This window comes from Lagenorhynchus albirostris, chromosome 12 (assembly GCF_949774975.1).
Source record: "Lagenorhynchus albirostris chromosome 12, mLagAlb1.1, whole genome shotgun sequence".
Taxonomy (NCBI): Eukaryota; Metazoa; Chordata; class Mammalia; order Artiodactyla; family Delphinidae; genus Lagenorhynchus; species Lagenorhynchus albirostris.
The window spans coordinates 59,414,447-59,424,242 of NC_083106.1; the positions used below are offsets into that span (position 1 = coordinate 59,414,447).

The window sequence follows — 9,796 nt, forward strand, 5'->3', positions numbered from 1 at the left end:
AGCAACAGAAATGCAAAGGAACGAAATACAATGCTGGCATTAGGAGACAGAAGTTCTACTCCTGGGCTTTAACTAGGATAAGGTATTTGGGGGAAACTAATCTGGTTTAAATCCACATTTGATATATTTTAAAGTGAGATTTCACTGTATGATTAAGCATACCAACTGGAAAGTAACACTTTAAGGTGTTCATTTTTCTTAAAAGGATGAGATATTTAGAGACAGCACTGCTAAATATTTTCTTAGTTCTGGGTGTTTATAAGAGTCAATAAAGTTAGTCCATTCCCTCTGTATAAGTGTAACAAATAACAGGCAAACACAAACACATGAGTTTGTATATTGGTAAAACTCCGTACAGCAAAATGGAGTTTTGCAAGTAGGCTTTGTAGTATAACCTGCTATAGCCACATCACCAAAATTCAGTATAACACAGAGATTACAATTCTGGTGTAGGGCTAATGGTTTTAAAGCCCACTGCTATCTCTTACAACTGTGTAATAATGGGCAAGTTGCTTCTCTGAGCCTGTTTCACTATATACAAAATGGGGACCGTAGCATTATTTGGCGGAGGATTAAATACGATCTTGTATGGAATCTGAACTTTATACAGTATCAGCCATATATTATTGTCAGCTTTCACTCTCTCTCATAAAGTCTCACCAAAGCCATCTTTTTTTTATCTTCTACTCCTGATTTTACAAGATGAGGTCAGAAATTCAAATTATGACAACAGACAACATAAATTTTCTTTCCTTAAGAGGAAATTATATTATTTCTAAAAAATATTGTTCTGAATAGAAAATCAATACTTCATAATGAATCAGCTTCTGCAGTGTTCAGATTATACTTACCTTTTCATATAATATATGTGACAATAACAAAAAGAATTCCCATAAGAATCTTTCTCAATTTCCGTAACAGTTACAGAAACACCACTTAATAGGCAAATTTTAGAAAGGAGTAGTATATATTTTCTTTTTTTACAAAAACTATAATTTTTTTACCAAGGAAAACGTCTAGGAGTCACATTGGTGGACCCAGGAGAGGCCCTGGCCTGGAAAGGCCATGCACGGCCGTCCACGGTGGGGAGGGCGGCACCCGGGCCCATGGCCACACTTGGGGAAGAGCCAGAGGAGGCCCAGGCCATGCCTGCAGAGGAGCTGCCCCATGCTGACCCCGAGGAAGGGCCAGGACACAAAGCCCTGCTTGCTGCAAATGGGACACCTTGAGTGCTGGTTCCCTGGGCTGACAGCTGCCCTCTCACATGTACTCCCCACAGTCGGAGATGATGACTTTCTGCTTGGATTTCCCGTCCTTGCTGCCCTGGGCCTCAATCGGCCACAAGACGTCCAGGCCTTCCGTGACCTCCCCAAATACCACGTGCTTGCCGTCCAGCCAATCCATCTTGTCACATGTCAGGAAGAACTGGGAACCGTTGGTGTTTGGGCCTGAGTTGGCCATGGAGAGCAGGCCTGGTCCCGTGTGTTTGAGAATAAAGTTTTCATCGTCAAACTTCCTCCCGTAGATGGACTTGCCCCAGTGCCCTTGTGGTTGGTGAAATCGCAGCCCTGGCACATGAACTGGGGGATGATATGGTGGAAGCTGCTGCCCTTGAAGCCAAAGCCCTTCTCATGGATGCACGGGCAGTGGAAATTCTCTGCTGTCATGGGAACGACGCCTGAACCCAGGAGCATCTGGATTCAGCCTGCTGGCTTGTTCTCAGTCTTGATGTCCATGTACACCTGACGGTTTGACTGGGCTTTTTTTACAGCGGGCTCTCCCTCCTGGGTTTCCACTCTGGGAGGCTCTGTCCCTTCTTCTTTATTCTCCTCAAGAGTCTTCCCAGAAAACTTCTTCAACCAGCCATCCTTGGACCAAACTGGTCTGGAAAAGCCTTCCTTAATCCTTATGGGTTTTGCCAAATTGACACGAATTGTCCATATAAACAGCTCAGGTTCATTCATGTTGTCTACAGCTGCTGCAGCATCCTCTGCCAACTTAAATGCAACAAAAGCAAATCCTCGGTGCTTTTCTGTTTCCTAATCCAGGGGAATCTGGATATCTGTGCTGTCTCCAAAAGGGATAAAAGCAGCATGAAGAACTTTGTCATCCACCTCCTCTGCAAGTCCGCAACGCTCGCTTGGTAGTGGCCATCTTGCTCTCACCAAGAAGTAATATTTTAAAGGAGGTTTTTGACAGTTTTGTCAATTTATTTATGTCATCTTCTGTCATGATAGTGGGTCTACAAAATTATTTTATAATTATTTTATGATAAAACAGCATGCTTATAATCTAGTGTATGCCTTCATTATTTGTAAAATCTTCCCATTATATGTAGGTTTAAAAACAAAAAACTTCTTGTCACTTATTTTTAACTAAGAGACACATTAAATACCAGCTTTCTTGAACATAGGAAAAATGTAAAAATATGGTCTGGGAACACTGAAGAGGATGATAAAAAAAAATTTAGGGGAAATGAGATTTTATTTAAGCTCTTAAAATTTGATCCAAATACAGATCACTATAAATACCAATTATTTAATTATGTAAGAATAATTATTACATAGGATCTCAAAGTAAATAATTTTGCTCCTACCATAAAATATTATTTGTCTCTAGTTTTCAATACTTAGAATCAAAGTCCACAGATCAGCAGGTTAAGAAAACACATGCTGTATATATTTACAGCTATAACTTGCATTACAAGAGAATTAAAAAGAAATGAGGCTATAAAGGAAAGACTTTTATGGATGAATCTCTTCTAAGTGATATATGTGATACAAATGATTAGCATTAACTGATCTTCTTGAAGAATGTACTGGTATAATTCATTATAATGGCTTCGAAGTGCAATTAGTGAACTATAGTGTAAATGACACTGCTGTTCATAGTCCTACCGATAAGAGTAATTATATTCTGAAAACTACTTAGTGAAAAATTGATTGAATGAGTCCTGTGGGCATAGATAATTGAGATAAAAATATGTAAACAAAATGTCTATTAATAGGCTTTATGGCACATTTATATATTTACATGGTTTACTAATGCAAGATTTTATAAATGGAATTTTTTAACTTTTCTTTTTAAGTAGATTTCTAACATAGAAAAACTGGATTTATATATTTCATTTAATAAAGCTAAACTATTTCTCTAAATACGATGTAACCATGTTTTTAACTGGATGAAAAAAGAGAGAATGTCCTATTATAATGACAAAGTAAGCAAGAAATAAAAGATCAAATTTCAAGTCTTCTTAAGAAATAGGATAATCCTATTTATATTTTTATACTCCAAGTAAAAGGAAAATCATAGTAGGTGATACTATATCATAACCAAGAGTCCACAAAATATAAATCAAAATTACTCTATATCTATAGGATATAAAATAATAACTCAAAAATATTTTCATTGTTTATTTAGGTACTACACTATCATATTGGTAAAAATACATGTTATGAATTAATTCTTAATCTAAAGGTTTATCGTTCTAATATCAAAAAGACATATAAATATATATGTACCCTATATTCCATATTTACAAAGGTATAATTTTACATATGTATATGTAGATACACACACACACAGGAGTACTAGACTGAGAGATTATAGGTTTGATTTCTAGCTCATAGAGATTAATGGTTTAAGTTTCAGCTTTATACCTAGGTAGTGGACAACTGAGGACTTGAGATGACTCTTTTGTAAAATGAACTTATTGCACTGTATGATATCTAATTCTAAAGTTCCATGAGAAAGGACTCTGTGGGTGAAACTTAGAAATTAGCCAGACTTACTCTTATTCATATTCCATATATCTTATTAGTCAGCCCTGAGCTAATTTGATGAGCTGCAGTTTTCTCAGTTGTTAATGGGAATATGATCATTCCTACCCCATGGAATTATTGTGAAGATCATGTGAGACAAATTTGAAATTAACAGATATTGTTCTTGGCCCACAGAAACTATTCAATTTCAGCTATTGTAGTTGTCTGTAAACTCTAGCTTAGACTAAATTATGCTGAAGTAACAAAAAAAGCCCAAATTTCAATAACTTAAAACAACAAATGTTTATTTTTGCTCACATTATTTATCATTTGTGGGTTGGCTACAGCTCTGCTCAATATCTTCTTCATTGAAGAACCCACATTGAAGGAACAACTGCTAATTGAAACATGTGGTCTCACTTAGAGGGAAAAGAGTAATACACAGCTGCAAAATGGCTCTTAAAGCTTTCGTTAGGAAGGAAATGATTCACATCATTTTCAACACAATACATTGACCAAAGCGAATCTCATGCTAAGCCTGACATCAATGGGATAGAAAAGTATAATTCTCTAGCAGGGAGGGGCCAGTTGGAAAGGGCAGTAGATAATTTTGAGAATATACAACTATTATAATGTCCTTCAGTCCTTTTGAATCCAATTACCCCTGCAGCCATCTGCTCTGTAGAAATATGTGTGATGCATCTCTGTTTCCACTCATATATACTTACATACCAATATGCAGTAAATGTACATTTTATGTATATTTACATAAAATGTACACCTTTCTTGTAACCTTAACTCTGAAAATTAAATAGGTTCATATGCCTAAGGACCAAAAACAAGCAGAACTTGAAGACTGATTATCATGACACCATGCATGGATGGCTAACATTTATTTGCTTCACAACTATTTGGAAATGGGAAAGAACCAACAGGTTTTACAGCAAAATCTTGATTAATAAAATCTAGTTGTTACTCTCAATTAAATATGTGTGTATGTATTTATTTGTATGCTACCATTTGTTTATATTTTACTATGCTACCCTGCACGGCTTTGACTTTCAGGAAATATATAAAATGAAGCCAACAACAAGAGATGCTTTTTGCATCTCTGAATGTCACATCTTAGTGCTTTTTGTAAGCCAATCAAAGGCCCTTCATCTTGCCTGCACTACCGTTGATATCAAAATGCTTAAATTCTGTGACATTGGTACAAGTTATGGTTTAGAGTATTTTACCACCACATTCCTAGTACCTGGGACAGTATGTGGCAGGAGGAAGATACTCAACAGTGTTGATGAGTAAATGAATAAGTAACTGAATAGATATTTTATTGGCTGCTATGATTAACATATTTTTTATCTTAGTTCCTAAAATAAAGGACCTTTAATTAGTTATATTGCAATCCAAAGAAAAAGCCATTTAAAGACGTATAAAATGCTTATTTCAGCAATAAAGTGAAAACCAAATATCTTGGCATCTCAAAAGTACAATGTACAAAAGTTTTGCTGCATTATTTGTGAAAGAAAGAGTCAGAATTTCTTGTAATAGTTTCTCTGTTGATCTGAAGAAGTGTCTGGTATAGAAGGGAAAGAGCAGATGAGTCCTTCAAAAAAAATGTTAAGTTTTTGATGAATATTGTGAATAGGTATTAACCATTTTGTCTTTTTTTCTTCTATTGATAATCCATGACTTTGATTTTCACACAGTAAAGTTTCCTTAACAGATAATACCCTCTTCATGGTTTTATTTAAAAACCAATCTTTTAAATAATCACATGGTGTCTCATTATATTAAACATCAATGGATCAAATCTCTTCATCATAAAGCAAAAAGTCTTCGTGATCAAAAAACTGTAAGAATGTATTCAGTGGCTACTGCTTTCACATCTACCCCTTCATTCCCCATATGTACTGGCATTCTACAAAACCTAAGAATACAGGATAGTCTCCATATACTATTAATAAAACAGTCATCATTTACTGAGCATCTGATATTAACTTTGTACTATGCTAAACATTTTTTGTTGGCTAACTCAGGCCATCCTTAGAATAATCCTAAAAACATAGACGGTATTTTTACCATTTTATAGGCAGTGAAATTGAGGCTCAGAGAGAATATATCTACCAAATAGTGGCAGAGTGAGGATTCAAACTCATCTTTTTAGGTATAGATACTGAAGCAGGTGTGTTTTCTATAGTTGTATATGTGCCTGGTATACCTTGGAAAATTTCAATCTAATAAATCTTTCGTGCTAAATTAAAAGCCACTTTCCTTTGAAGCAAAGTCTCTGCCTTAAGATTAAATGAGAAAAAAATCTGTATTGCTTATCTATTGCTATATGACAAATTACCACAAACTTATTGGCTTTTTAAAAAACCACATTTATTATCTCACAATTTCTGGGGGTCTACAGTCTGGGAATGGCTTAACTGAGTCCTCTGTTCAGTCTCACAGGATGTTGGCCAAGCCTGTGTTCTCATCTGAAAACTAGTCTGGAGAAGAATCTCCTTCCCTGATTACATGGTTTTGGGCAGCATTCAGTTCCCTGCAGTTGTAGTACTGAGAGTTTCATTTTCTTGTTGGCTGTCAGTCGGAGGCTGCCATCAGCTCTAAGAAGCCACCTGCAGTACCTTGCCAAGTGAGATTTCTCAACATGAGTGCTTGCTTCCCCACAGCCAGCCAATAATAGCAAGATTTCCTATGCACCCAGGAGGCATTTTTCATACTCTACTGCCTTTCTCAGAGTCCACTTGTCTCCAATGACACATTGTAAGGTCCCAGTAAGAGACTGTAGTGGATACCACCACTCAGGCATCTTCAAGTAGTGACCACAAAGTGCTTGGGAGAGAATGGTCATGGTCAAAAAAGAAAAGTTTAAAAAAGAAATTCTTGGGCTTCCCTGGTGGCACAGTGTTTGAGAGTCCGCCTGCCAATGCAGGGGACATGGGTTCGTGCCCCGGTCCTGGAAGATCCCACATGCCACAGAGCGGCTAGGCCCGTGAGCCATGGTCGTTGAGCCTGCGCGTCTGGAGCCTGTGCTCTGCAACGGGAGAGGCCACAACAGTGAGAGGCCCACATACCGCAAAAAAAAATTTTTAAAAAAAGAAATTCTTGTATGGTTTATGGGAGTATATCAAGCTTCAGTGGTATGGTAAAAAATAGGGTTTTTTTGTTTGGAACATTAAACATTGGTTCCCTTCCCTATACAGAAGGCAGGTGTGTATCTAAAAGGCTAATATTTATTTAGAACCTACTCTGAACCAACTTTCACTACTTTCACAAATGTCATCTCATTCAAATATTTATTTCTATAATTCTCCAACACTGTGAAATAAACATTATTAACCATAAATGAGAGTTGAAAATATGATCAGAGAGGAACCCCTCGATAGCAATTGGATATAAGTTACAGAAGCAGAAATTGTATTTTATAGTTATTGTGTTCCTAGAAACCTAAAAGGTATTCCTGTCTAAGAAAGTATTCATGTTTCAATCAATAAATGATTTCTTAGAAGGGAAATTTTTACTTTTTTAATGGTTTAAATGAGGTAGAGATAATACATATAAAATAATAATAATGATAACATGCATTTGACATTTACTAAGCATCAGGCTCTGTTAGAAATAAATTACCTCGTTTATTCTGCACAGTCTACTGAGATATAAACTATTATTATGTCCATTTTATAGATAAACAAACCAAAGACTGAAGAGGTTAAGTAATTTGTCAAAGTCACACGGGGGCCAAGCCAAGATCTGAATCCAGGAAATCTTAGTCCTTGATTCCAAGGGCCCCTGAGGGCCAATTCACTTTCTTCTTCAAATACCATTTGCTATATATATATATATATATATATATATATATATATATATATATGTGTGTGTGTGTGTATAATTTGAAACACAAATAATTTACAGTGAAGACAAGTCTAAGAAGATCTGAATGAATGCTTTAAGATGAAAAATCTACATTTCATGTAACCAGGTCATTCCAATTTTCTCATTTCCCAATATATGTTTAAATTTTAATTGTGATGTTTCTTTGAAAAGGTGCCCTTCTACATTTTCAAACCCTTCTTTCTTTACATATGGAGTAAGGCAACTCTGCAGCTTCTAATCACCTCCTTAATACGAGTTTTTTGAAATGGTAAATTGTTGTGAGATGAAAAGTAGATCTCATATTTCTTGAGGCTAAATTCAGTACTCAGCTACAAATGTGGTCACAAGGTCTCCTTGCTGAGGTCTTTTATGCTACTTTAATTAAGTTTCAGCTATTATTATTACTGCTGCCTCTAAAGGTGCATAAAGTATCTTAGGAAACCTGGTTCTGAGGGCATCTATACTGTTTTTCCCTAATCAATCTTGAGATTAATTTCACGTTCAATCTTGCTGTCTGCTAGGTGCTCTGTGCTCTAGCATCCTTCTTAAATTGATCTGAAACCATGTTTAAAGATCAAACCTTGGCCACACAAGGTTTGACAACATTATACCTGGTATGAAAAAATGTCTCTGGTGCCCTAAACAAAAATTAATCTGGAGGGGTGCAGGCTGCATCCTCAGGCATGGTATTGTGGTTGCAAGTCAGCTCCATTGCTCTGTTTGTTGTCCCAGAGCGGCCAAGGACAGGATGCTGCTCCACTGTGCCTCTGTAGCAGTTGGCGGCCAACAGCTCTCTATGGGGAACTCGAAAGTGGAAAGGCAGCCAATCATGCATGGTATAATTTACATCTGATTGATGAAGGTCTAAGAATCACAGAAACAATTAATTTGTATCAGGACTCCTGTGGCCAAAAAATAAGAGATTATGCCACCGGTTCCCACTTTTAATTTTTGCCTGATCAATCACCTGACTTTCCACATCTACTTTGTTTTCAGAATCAACTTTTGCAGCACAGATGTTAAAGGATGCAGCAGAAAAAGTTTCTGGAAAACCAGAACACCAAGGAAAACACTCATTGATAAAACTCACTTGTCATTGCACCACATTATCCCTTTTTCAATTTGATAATGGTAAGTCATTTTCCCCACAACTGCAAGGGAGGATTTAAAAACTCTTTTTTAAAATAAACCACTTTGTTTTTATTCATGTAAGAAAGATTACAATGGCCAGGAGAAAGGAAAAAGAATAGTGGCTACTTCCTAGGAGGAGAACAACAGCAGGAGCAATTTAAAATAAAAATAACTAAAGATGCCTTAACTTTGTAGTTAAAAATGAAATGAAAATTGCAAAAGCAATTTGTGGCAGGAAGCCTTTAAAATGTTCTAAGGATTGTTCTCATTTTGCATAAGCCATGGCCAATCTTTAAAACAGTTAGTACATTAAGCATATGTATATCTGATTCAACACTCTATTGCAGGCAGAAGCCCCTCAATTATGAAATTGTAGAAGGATGGGTCTGACAGAGTCTCATCTAATTACAGGAGCAAATTACAAGTTCATAAACTTCATAAAGCATTCTAATATCTTTCCTTAATAAGAAATCTCACTGCTCAAACCAGGAATATGTCTAACACAGTCATATTTTTTTCTACTATTCTTGGCATGTAATTGCCCTTTACTTGTAACAATGCACAAAACAATAGAAAATAGCATTCATCGTTTTTTATTGATCAAATGTTTAAATTAGTATTAATCTTGTTCACACACTTCTAAAAGATGATTTAACATGAATGCAATCGTTTATGTTTGCTTTGCAATTATCTAATATTGCTTCCTAATCTTATAGAAGTGCACAATGAAATGGAGAGAAGTAAAATGGCTAGTGTCAAAGGATGTAGGGAACTGAAGCAGAAATTAGAATCCACATGGCCTTAGAGGTATTTCTTTGCTTTGGTCCCGAAGTCAAACAGAGGGATTAATAACAGTATCCAATATGCAGTATTGGCTTTTCTATAACTCTGGTGGCTTGTACACTGAACTGTCTTTAACAATATAAACTACTGTGGATGATTAATTCGGTGATATGTTATACTATTACTATTTCTGCCTAAGCAAAAATTTTTCAGTGTAAAATGAGTGCACCATATTATTC

The 9,796-nt window shown here is 36.0% G+C and overlaps 1 pseudogene; it reads right to left on the minus strand.

Moving 5' to 3' along the window:
- Positions 1-1,206: 1,206 nt before the first annotated feature.
- LOC132530367 (peptidyl-prolyl cis-trans isomerase E-like) lies at positions 1,207-2,154 on the minus strand (annotated as a pseudogene).
- Between the last annotated feature and the right edge of the window lie 7,642 nt (positions 2,155-9,796).